Genomic DNA, 10,584 nt, shown 5'->3' with positions numbered 1-10,584 from the left:
TTCTTCTTCTTCTTCTTCTTCTTCTTCTTCCTTCTTCTCCTTCTCCTTCTTCCTTCTTCCTTCTTTCTTCTTTCTTCTTCTGCCACTCTGGAGCTTGAACTTAGCCTGGGCATTGTCCCCGAGCTTCTTTTGCTCAAGGCTAGTGTTCTACCACTTGAGCCACAGCTCCATTACTGGCTGATTAATTTCTGATTACTTGGAGATAAGAGTCTCATAGACTTTCCTGCCTGGGCTGGCTTTGAACTGCGATCCTCAAATCTCAGCCTCCTGAGTAGCTAGGATTATAGGCGAGAGCCACCAGCACTCAGCTTCTTCTTAAAAGATGTGTGTGTAGAAGCCAGGATGGCCTTCCTCGCTGCCTGTCCCTAGATGAATGGGCCCATGTCTCCCATCGGGGCTCCTTAGCCTGAGCCTGCTGCAGGGTGTGACTTCTCTCAAGGTGGAGAGGGGACAGGGACTCGCTGTTTCAGGAGCTTAGTGAACCTTAAGGGTGACCCAGAAGCCCGCCTCAGCCTCCGCTCCAGCCTGAGTCCAGCCCAGGTCCCCAGGGCCTTCCCAGGCCTGGTATTTCCCGCATGGGTTATTGCCTCCACGTCCAAGGTGGCAGGGAGAACCGGCCGCCTAGGACACAGCACCTTTCTGGAGCGTGAAGGCCTGTCACCAAGCGATAAGGACTGAACTCTGACCCTGTTCTGAGCCCTAGGAAGTGTTTGCCAGTGCCCTCAGAAAAGTACTTTTTATTTCCACTTGTTTGTAGTAACAAGTATATTAATCGTACAAAGGGGGTTCACTGCACGCTCATGTTCGCAGTCCCTCTCTGCTACTCTTCCTCCCTCCCCTTCGTGTTAGAGGGTTTCATGATTTTGTTCTCTTATGTACCAGAGAAGCATTTTAATTTTTTTTTTACATTTATTGGTTTGTCCTTTATTGCTGGTTCGAGGGCTTGAGCACGAGGCCTTGAGCTCTCAAAAGGCTATTTCACTTAAGCCCAGAAGCTCTACTTCTAGTTTTTTGCAGGTTAATTGGACTTTTCTTATGGACATAATCATAAGACTTTTCTGCCAGACTGCCTTGGAACCAGAATCCTCAGACCTCAGCCTCCTGAGTAGCTAGGAATACAGGTGGCTGAGCCGTCAGCACCTGGCTCAAAGAAACAATAAAAAAAAACATTTATCAAAATTAGTATGGACATGAGCCAGGCGCTGGTGTCTTATACCTGTAATCCTAGCTACTCAGGAAGCTGAGATCTGAGAATTGAAGTTCAAAGCCCAGGCAGGAACATCCAGGAGATTCTTATCTCCAATTAACCACCAGAAAACCAGAAGTGGTGCTATGGTCAAAGTGGTAGAGCACTAGCCTTGAGCAAAAAAGCTCAGGGACAGTGCCCAGGCCCTGAGTTCAAGCCCTATGATCTACAAAAATAAAAAATAGTATGGACAAACCCCCAAACAATCTACCCCCTTCTTTCCTTCCTTCAAACAAATCCTTTGCTTTTTCTTCCTTCCTTCCTTCTTTCCTTCCTTCCTTCCTTCCTCTTTCTTTTTTCTTTCTTTCTTTCCTTCCTTCCTTCCTTCTTTCCTTCCTTTCTTTCTCTCTCTCTATCTTTCTTTTTCTTTCTTTCTTTCCTTCCTTCCTTCTTTCTTTCCTTCCTTCCTTCTTTCTTTCCTTCCTTCCTTGCTTCTTTCCTTCCTTCCTTTCTTCCTTCCTTTCCTTCTTCCTTCCTTTCTTTCTTTCTTCCTTCCTTCCTTCCTTCCCTCCCTCTTCCTTCCTTCCTTTCTTCTTTCTTTCTTTCTTTCTGTGCTGATTCTGGGGCTTTGAACTCAGGGCATGGGCACTATCCCTGATCTCTTTTGCCCAAGGCTAGTGCTCTACCACTTGAGCCATAGCTCCATTTTTAGCTTTTTTTGGTGGTTAATTAAAGATAAGAGTGTTATGAACTTTCCTGTTCTGTCTGGCTTTAAACTGTGATCATCAGATCTTATCCTACTGAGTAGCTAGGATTACAAGTGTGAGCCACCAGTGCCTGAAACACAACTTCTTTCACCTTACTTCTCTATGGGTCTGTGTGTCTATCTATCTGTTTATGTGTCTGTCTCCCCCACAGTCACAAACATTCACCAAGGACCCAAAATGGAACTGGACATGTTTTAAGCTCATTCATCCTGTTTTCTATTCCATTTACTTTGGTGATTTCATTTGGTAATTCCTGTCAGGGTTGTGTTTTGGAAAATAGGGAACACCTCCTTGGTTATACTTTAAAGGAAGAAACAGCCATCCCTGCCAGAGTGTGAGCTCAGGGCAGGTCTTATTTGGTGTGTGGGGGGCAGGAGGTGGAGGTTTAAACTTGTTATTAAATCATATACCCTTGATATTTACATGAACTTTGGGAAATGCATGACCTTTCTCAGTCATCCCAAACCAAGGGGAAGCATTGGGAATTTACGTGTGTTGCTGGAATGTCCATCAGAGCCTTGGTTGTTTTGCAAGAGGCCCTGGGAAGGAGAACAAGCTGTAAGGTGACCCAACACGCCGCCCTCCCTTCACACTCAGGGAAGCGCAGCAATGGCTGATTTCCCACCGGCAACTAAGCACAGATAACAGGTAAAAGTTTTCAAGGAAGTGTAATGAAGCTTGTCTTCTAGTCAACCCATCAGGAGCCTTGTCTACATAAGCCAAGGCTACGAAAGGATCTGAACTTGAACAGGGTGATCTGGTTCTAGCTGGGGACAGAACTGTACTCTTAGTAATTCTGGGGTATGGGGTGTGAGGGACAGGAATCTGAGTTCAGGGAGAGACCTTTTCTTTTCCTTGGAGTACTAGAAATGGAAAGGTGCCTGCTCTGCCCAGCGCCCCTGCAGTTTCTCCTTTGCAGTGACCTTGGGCACATCTACCATGTTGAATCCTCAGTTCCCTCTTGAATAAAAAGTATACAGCAAGGCCAACCTCAAAGGTGTCATTTCAAGTGTGCATGAAGGAACTTTTCAAGTGTGCATGAAGGAACTCAGTGCGTGAGGCTGCTCTCTGGGGTCTCCAGGCGCCAGGGATACCTCTTATTCACATGGGAACTGGGCATCATCCCATCATCCACACGCTAGCTACAGCTGCTGAGGGGTAGAGAGGGAGTTGGGGGTGGGGGGAGAGATGCAGGCATGTGTGAATCACCCAGCTGGACAGGGGTAGCCAGGCCCTTCCAGTGATTTCAGGACTTGAAAAAATCAAAGCTTTTTGCTGGACTAGAAATGACAAGGCTTTCGTTTAAAAAAAAAGACTCACTTTTCAAAATCTGCTGAAAAACATTTAAAACTTTCATACTTTTCTTAGTTCCACTCCAAAGCAATGAAGTCTTAGTGTCTTCTAAAACATATGGCCGGGCTTGCTAATGACTCAGGCGAGCATAAGTATAAATTTGACATTGGGGAGTAGACAAGGCCGATCACTGCCTGTCTCTTGTTTGTGCTCTGAGGACTAACTGAGGAGGCAGCTGTGTGCCACGGGAACCCGGCTGTGAGGCACCCACAGTCCCGGGGCCTCTGCTGCTTCAATTCATTAGCTAGGGAGAATGGGCGACTCTGGACCTGAGAAGCAAGCCACTGAGTAGGCCAGTGCTGCTGGTGTCTGCAGGCTGCCCATCCTGGAGGAGACATCAGGGGAGGGTTGTTCTGGAAGTAAAGCTCTGTCTGACTCAGAGCATGCTGAAGTGCCCTCTTCCCTGGTTCACCGTTGGCTTCTGGCTGTGACCCCAAGTCCCACAGGGTAGCACTCCCCACCCCTTCTCCACCCAGCCACAGCATTCCTCCTTATCTTAGGAAGCTGGCTGCAGAGACAGAGTGGGCCCTAAGGCACTCTCCAGGGGAGATGAAAGGTGCCCAGTTTGGCAGGAAAGAGCCTGTGGAGCCCAGCTTCTGCCAGGATGGTTGACTGTTTATTCCACCTCTTTGAACAAATCCTAAAGGCACAGGCTCCTGAGAAAGGTACCCTTTACCTACCCAGCGCAGGGAAAGGAGGCACCGAGGAGAATTTACATTTGAGTTCTTGTCATGAAGTTTAATAGTTTTTTCAAGCCAGGTACCAGTAACTCAAGCCTGTAATCCTAGCTACTCAAGAAAGTGAGATCTAAGGGTCTTGGTTTGAGGCCTAGGGAATAAAAGTCTGTGAGACTCTTTTTCTTTTCTTTTCTTTCTTTCTTTCTTTTTTTTTTTTTGCTGGTCGTGGGGCTTGAACTCTGGGCCTGGGCGCTGTCCCTCAGCTCTTCAGCTCAAGGCTAGCGCTGTACCACTTGAGCCACAATACCACTTCTGGCTTTTTTTCCTGCTTATGTGGTGCTGAAGAATCGAACCCAGGGCCTCATGTATGCAAGGCAAGCACTCTACCACTGAGCCACCTTCCCAGCCCCTCTGTGAGACTCATCCCTAGTTAACTAGCAAAAAAAACCCCAGAAGTGGATGTGTGGCTCAAGTACTAGAGCACAGTCTTGAGCAAAACAGTCAAGTGAGATCGTGAAGTCCTGAGTTCAAGCCCCAGAAGTGGTACACACACACACACACACACACACACACACACACACACACACACACACACACTAGTGCTCATAGCTTATAAAAGCTTAAGAGATGTTTTATTGAGTGCATGTTGGGGGCCAGGCACTGCGCTGAATAGTGAGGATCCTTAGAGAAATAAGATAAGCAGCAGTGTCTCACGGATCGTCTATCCTAACTGAGGGACGGGGCATGGGAGGCAGAAAATAATTCCATGGATGAACCGTAGATAAGCAGCTTTCTAGACAAGGTCGTTTCAGGTATGTGGGGATTGTCCATTGTGGCAAGTCACCCTAAAGAAGGTGGTTAAATAGCTGCCACCACTTACCTGTCCTTGAGTCTGTCTATGACTTGGGAGGGTCAGCTTCCAAGATGGCAGCTCTGGTGGCAGGCAAGCTGCTGTGGGCTGTTGGCTGTGGGCTATACAGTGGCCATTTCTCCTCCTTGTGGCCTCCCTACACAGCCAGCCGTGCTTCGTATGGACTAGACCCAGTGCCTTCAAGGTCAGTGCCAAGGGGTCTGGGAAAGTGCTGAAGGACTCCGATGGGCAAACTTCCATGTTTCCATCCACAAAAGGGAGCCCTGCCCGAGTGGCCTCTGAGTTCTTCTTGCTGATTTTTCCCCCCTCATACTGGGATTTGAACTCAGGGCCTTATGCTTGCTAGGCTGGTCCTCCATCACTTGAGCCCCACTGTGGTTCTGCTTTGTTGCTGGTTGTCATAGAGATGGAAATCTAGCAAGCTCCTCTGCCTGGACTGGACTCAAAACTTGATCCTCCAAATCTCAGCCTCTTGAGGAGCTAGGATTACTAGCACCTAGCTTCACTGATTTTCTCAGAAGAACCCCAACTTTTCAGCACTTGTAATTGCTGGACTTAGGTCTTCTCTACTGTTATGTCGATCCAAGAGAGCTGTGACAAAGCAGAAGGTGTCCTGAACCTTTTGTAAGAAAAGATAGAGAACTGGGAGGGGGGGGAATGATGCGCCCCCAGGCTGTTTGCATGCCTCACAGTCCAGTCCATCTGCTAGTGAGTACATGTGAGCAGTCAACACTCCTTTGAGAAAGAAGAAAAATTATCAAGCATCGGTGAATCTCGCAAGGTATACTTCCAGTCTGGGCAAGTCTATCGCCTAAACCAAATTTGGGAGCCACAGACTTGAGGCTTGTGGGGGGGGGGGAGGAAGGGGGGGGAGGATGGGGGGGATGGGAGAGGGGGGCTACAATCACAACAGAGGCTTCTTTGGAATTTAATTAGATTAAGATGGCCGATAGGCTCTTTCAGGAGGGAACTGAGCATTTAAAATTATACCAAAGGTATTTTTCCGGGGGGATCTGCGAACCCGTCAAGATGTGTGATAAGGAAGCCCCTTGTGTCATCTAAAACTAGTTCCAACCAGCTAGGCTGCTCCCTGCTCAGCGCTGCTGGCAATGAGCTGTCAGCCAGCCTGGATATGAGACAAGCAGGTGGGTAAAGAACACATCACCTCCTTAGCACGCGCAGGAACGGACAGGCAGGACGCCTAGCAGCACGCATCTCCCCGGCAGGCTCAGGCGGGGGACAAAGCGTGAGCTTCGCTGGGCTCTTTTTCACTGAAATGACATTGTTTTGGAAAGGTTAGGACCGAGGCCCCTCCCAGGATAGAGTTATTTCAGTTACTGCTGATCCTTCTGATAAACGAGACAGAGCTTCATTTTTCTTGCTACCAAGGTATCTAATTTTATAAAAAGCCTTCAGTGGTGTCACCGTTGACTGGGACCACAGGATGGCGACGTGTAATGACTCGTCTACTTTCTGTTAATTTGCTAAATGAATCTCTTTTTCCCTCGCCACAGAGAAGTTGTGCATGCCCGACTGTGGATTTCGTTAAGATTGTTTGAAGTCTTAATTCTAAAATCATCATGATGTTTAGGGGGGATAGTAGGTTTCAAAGAGTTGTATTTAGGAGACCTAAGCCTGATTATCTTCATTCCTGTCCTGGGTTAGTTTTATGGCATGAGGATCTGGGTACATGGTAATTTGGTATCATTTTGCTTACAATTTCTCCTTTCATTGTTCTTAGGTCCCCACTCTTACCTCTCTCAGAAATGACATGAGTATGGAGAAATTTTAAAAGTAAATCAGAGTCTACCATCTTTCAAGGAATGGGTGGGTTCAATTAAAGACATTTGGGGGGGTAAAAATGATGTTGTTGTATACGTCTCTCCAGAGGGAGGAAACTGAGGCAGGGGATCTTTGTGGTAACTGTTCTGTTAGATCACTTTGTCTATGTTTCTGTTTATATCAAGCTGAGAATTTCTTGCAGTCATGTTGTGAGCATGCCAGGGCCAGGAATCATGTGGTCATAGGTTAGCGATCTGAGTTAGTGAGCACACTCGGTGTCCTCAACTTCAAAGAATAAGGACAGAGGGAGTGAAGGGAAAAGAAAGTCTATTCTGATCCTGAGAAGCTAGCATGGGGCTTCTAGGTAAGAGGGAGGGGAAGAAAAGAAGGTTAGACAAGGACAAAGGAATTATTCTTGCAAATTCCTAAACTTGGGCTTGATTTCCATAAGACAAATTGTTTGTGTTATAACCACTTGGTTTTCAACTTGCAAGAGAAACTTCTAAAGTCTCTATTTTGCAGAGAAGTCTGAAAGATGCTGATTAACTTCAAGTATATAAAACAGACTATAAATTAAAGTGAAAGTTGTGATATGCTTAGTTCTTGCCTTAACCAATTGAATCATTCTGTCTGCCCTAGCTGTCCCTTAGGAAGATAAGGTTGGAGTATGAAGTTTAAATCATGGAGATCTCCATGATCCTTTTGGGCCAATGGGTTGATCATATTTAGTGGGAGATACTTTGTTGTTTGAGTCAAGTTTCAAGATCATTGAGATATATTCTTTTAGAGAGCTGATAATGGACTAACTATGGCTTCCTTAAAGTGGTATTTATTGAGTTATTAAAAAAAGAAGTAGAATGAGAGTATGAGGCACAATATAAGAGATCATCTTTTGCCAGATGCTGGTGGCTCACTTCTGTAATTCTAGCTACTCAGGAGGCTGAGATCTGAAGATCAAGGTTCAAAGCCAGCCAGGGCAGGAAAGTCCATGAGACTCTTATCTCCAATTAACCACCAGAAAACTGGAAATAGCACTGTGGCTCAAGTGGTAAATGCTTGCCTTTAGCTGAAGAGCTCAGGGACAGCACCCAGGCCCAGAGTTCAAGCCCATGACTGGCAAAAAAAACAATCACCTTTTGTAGAAAAAACTGTAGTGTGTGTGTGTGTGTGTGTGTGTGTGTGTGTGTGTGTCTGTGTCTGTGTCTGTGTCTGTGTCTGTGTGTGTTTGGTGGTAATGGGTTTGAATTCAGAGGCTTTGAGCTGGTAAAGCAAGTGCTGTACCACTGAGCCAAACCTCTAGCCCTTTTTGCTCTGGTTATTTTTGAGATAGGGTCTCACTTTTTGTAGAGCTGGCAGGGACCATAATCCTTCTCCTATTTATGATTCCTGCAGTGGCTAGGATGATGGATGTGTGCCAGCTTTTTTTTTTTTTTTTTTTTTTTGGCCAGGGCTAGTCTGGCATCAAGATCCTCTTCATCTAAGTCTCTAGAGTAGCTAGGACTACAGGTGTGAGCTACAAGGTCCATTTGAAAAACAATACTTTTTGTCAACATTCAGTGGATCAAAAACATGCAGAAAAAGTTCTCTGCTGCGCAGAACCTTTGTTTTTAGTTGAAAGTGGGGTACATGATAGGCAAATTTGGTTGGCGAGGAGAGTCTCCCCACTGAACAGATGCCCTGGCACTATCTTGTGCCCTTTCTGATCTGCATGTTGTAGAGGGAGGCCTTGGAGGGTGTGCAGCTCAGCCTGATCATTGCTCTGCACCCAAACTCCTCTCTGAGGAACTGTTTTACTTGGATCCATGTGATGGCCTGATTTGTAAATGGGTGGCTCACGCCTGTAATCCCAGCTACTCCGGAGGCTGAGATCTGTGGATCAGAGTTTCAAGCCAGGGAGAGCAGGCCACTCTGAGAGACTCTTGTCTGCAATTAACTAGCAAAAAATCTCCACAAACTAGAAGTTGGAGTGTGACTCACGTGGTCGAGCTTCAGCCTTGAGTGGAAAAACTAAGTGTTCAAGCCCCAGTATCGGGGGCAGGCGGGGGGATAGGTAAGCTTGGACATAGGTACGTAGCTATTGAGCTGTTCTGCTCATCTGCTAAGATTATCCTAGACACATACTATTTATTACAAATAAGGGAAACTACGGGACCTATGTTTCTTTTGTTCTTACATATTAATATGATTTTTTCCAGTCCTTCTATTTTCTTACAAATGGGCTGGTGTCATTCTTTCTGATGGGTATGTACATATGACCATATAAGATGATACCAACAGAAATGAACTCCAAGACATGGACACAGTTTTTCTTTATTGTGGTTGTTGTACTATGTGATTTCTTTTTCCTTTTGTGTTTTTTGTTCCCCCTATGGTTTATCCTCTGTTGTCACTGTATTTGACTTTGGTACCCTGGGTATTGTATATACATTTATCTGAATTAGGGAAGGGAAGGGAAACAAAAAAATGGTGAGACAAAGGACAAAGGGGGAACCAGTGCTACAATGATACTCACGAGACAATGTGCTGGAAATGATCTGAACAACTTGGGGCAGGGGGTTGTGAGGGGGAGAGAAAGTGGGAGAAAAGTGAGGGAGGAGGTAACAAGTTCGACAAGAAATGTCCTCACTACCTTACTTATGTAACTGTAACCCTATGTACTTCCCCGTGACAATAAAATTTAAATTTAAATTAAAAACAAAGACAACCTACCAAAAAGGATAAAAAAGGAAAAAGGTCAGCTTGGAGAACATAAAACACACCATGTCGTCTGGTGTTTTCTTTTTTAAAACACATACACTCAGGCACATATGTCAGACTATTCTAGAAATACATGAATTGAAGTCATAGCCCAAGGCCTCTCAGAGTCCTTCCTGCCCAAAGGGGACGTCTTGTTAATAGCTGCATTCATAGAAGGGAAAACTGAATTTTCTGTGTTGATGTAAAGCCAGCTTTCCCCTTGGGGCTATTTATTTTAAAAATTGAAAATAGCAAGGGTCCACAGCATAGAATGTGAGCGAAGCAGGGGCTGCGGTGGAAGAAAAGCTGCCTTGTCCTTGTCTCTGCGATTTACTGCCCTCCAGGAGAGCCTGGCTCCAGTCCCATTTCCTCTTCAGTGAGTGGCCACCGTGCAGGTTTTGCCTCACCTGTGAGGGCAGCCACTGCAGACTTTCCAACCTGGAGCCAAGGCTGAGAGGCCAGAGCCCTGCAGCAGAAGGAGTCTTCCTGTGGGATCCCTTCTTCCAGTAGAGTTCAAGGTTGAGATCGATGCTGTGCTTAATGTGTTTTTAAATCAGTGTGTGTGTGTGTGTGTGTGTGTGTGTGTGTGTGTGTGTGTGTGTGTGTGTTGGTACTGGGGCTTGAACTCAGGCCCTGAGCATTGGCCCTTAGCTTTTTCACTAAAGACTGGCACTCTACTACTTGAGCCATAGCTCCATTTCCAGCTTTTCACTACTTAATTGGAGATAAGAGTCTGTTGGACCTTTCTGCCCTGGTTCGAACCATTGTCCTCAGCTCTCAGCTTCCCGAGTAGCTAGGATTACTGGTATGAGACAATAGCATCTCACTAAAACAAAATTTATTGTAAAAAGTCAAAACTGAAAAATATTAGTGGCTCATGCCTGCAATCCTAGCTACTCAGGAGGGTGACATCTGAGAATTGTGGTTCAAAGCCAGCCTGGGCTGGTGGAAAGTACATGAAAATCTTATCTCCAATTAACTATCCAAAAAGCTGGAGGTAGAGCTGTGGATCAAGTGGTGGAATACTAGCCTTAAGCACAAAAAGAGTTCATGACAGAGCCAGGCCCTGAGATCAAGCCTTAGGACCATCATACATGCACACAACACACAGGAGGAAGGAAAGAAGAAGGAAGGGAGGGAGGGAGGGAGGGAGGGAGGGAGGGAGGGAGGGAAGAAAGGAAGGAAGGAAGGAAGAAAGAAAGAAAGAAAGGA

Source organism: Dipodomys spectabilis, unplaced genomic scaffold, assembly GCF_019054845.1.
Source record: "Dipodomys spectabilis isolate Male_0828 unplaced genomic scaffold, ASM1905484v1 ptg000289l, whole genome shotgun sequence".
Lineage (NCBI taxonomy): Eukaryota > Metazoa > Chordata > Mammalia > Rodentia > Heteromyidae > Dipodomys > Dipodomys spectabilis.
This window is presented reverse-complemented; position numbering follows the sequence as displayed.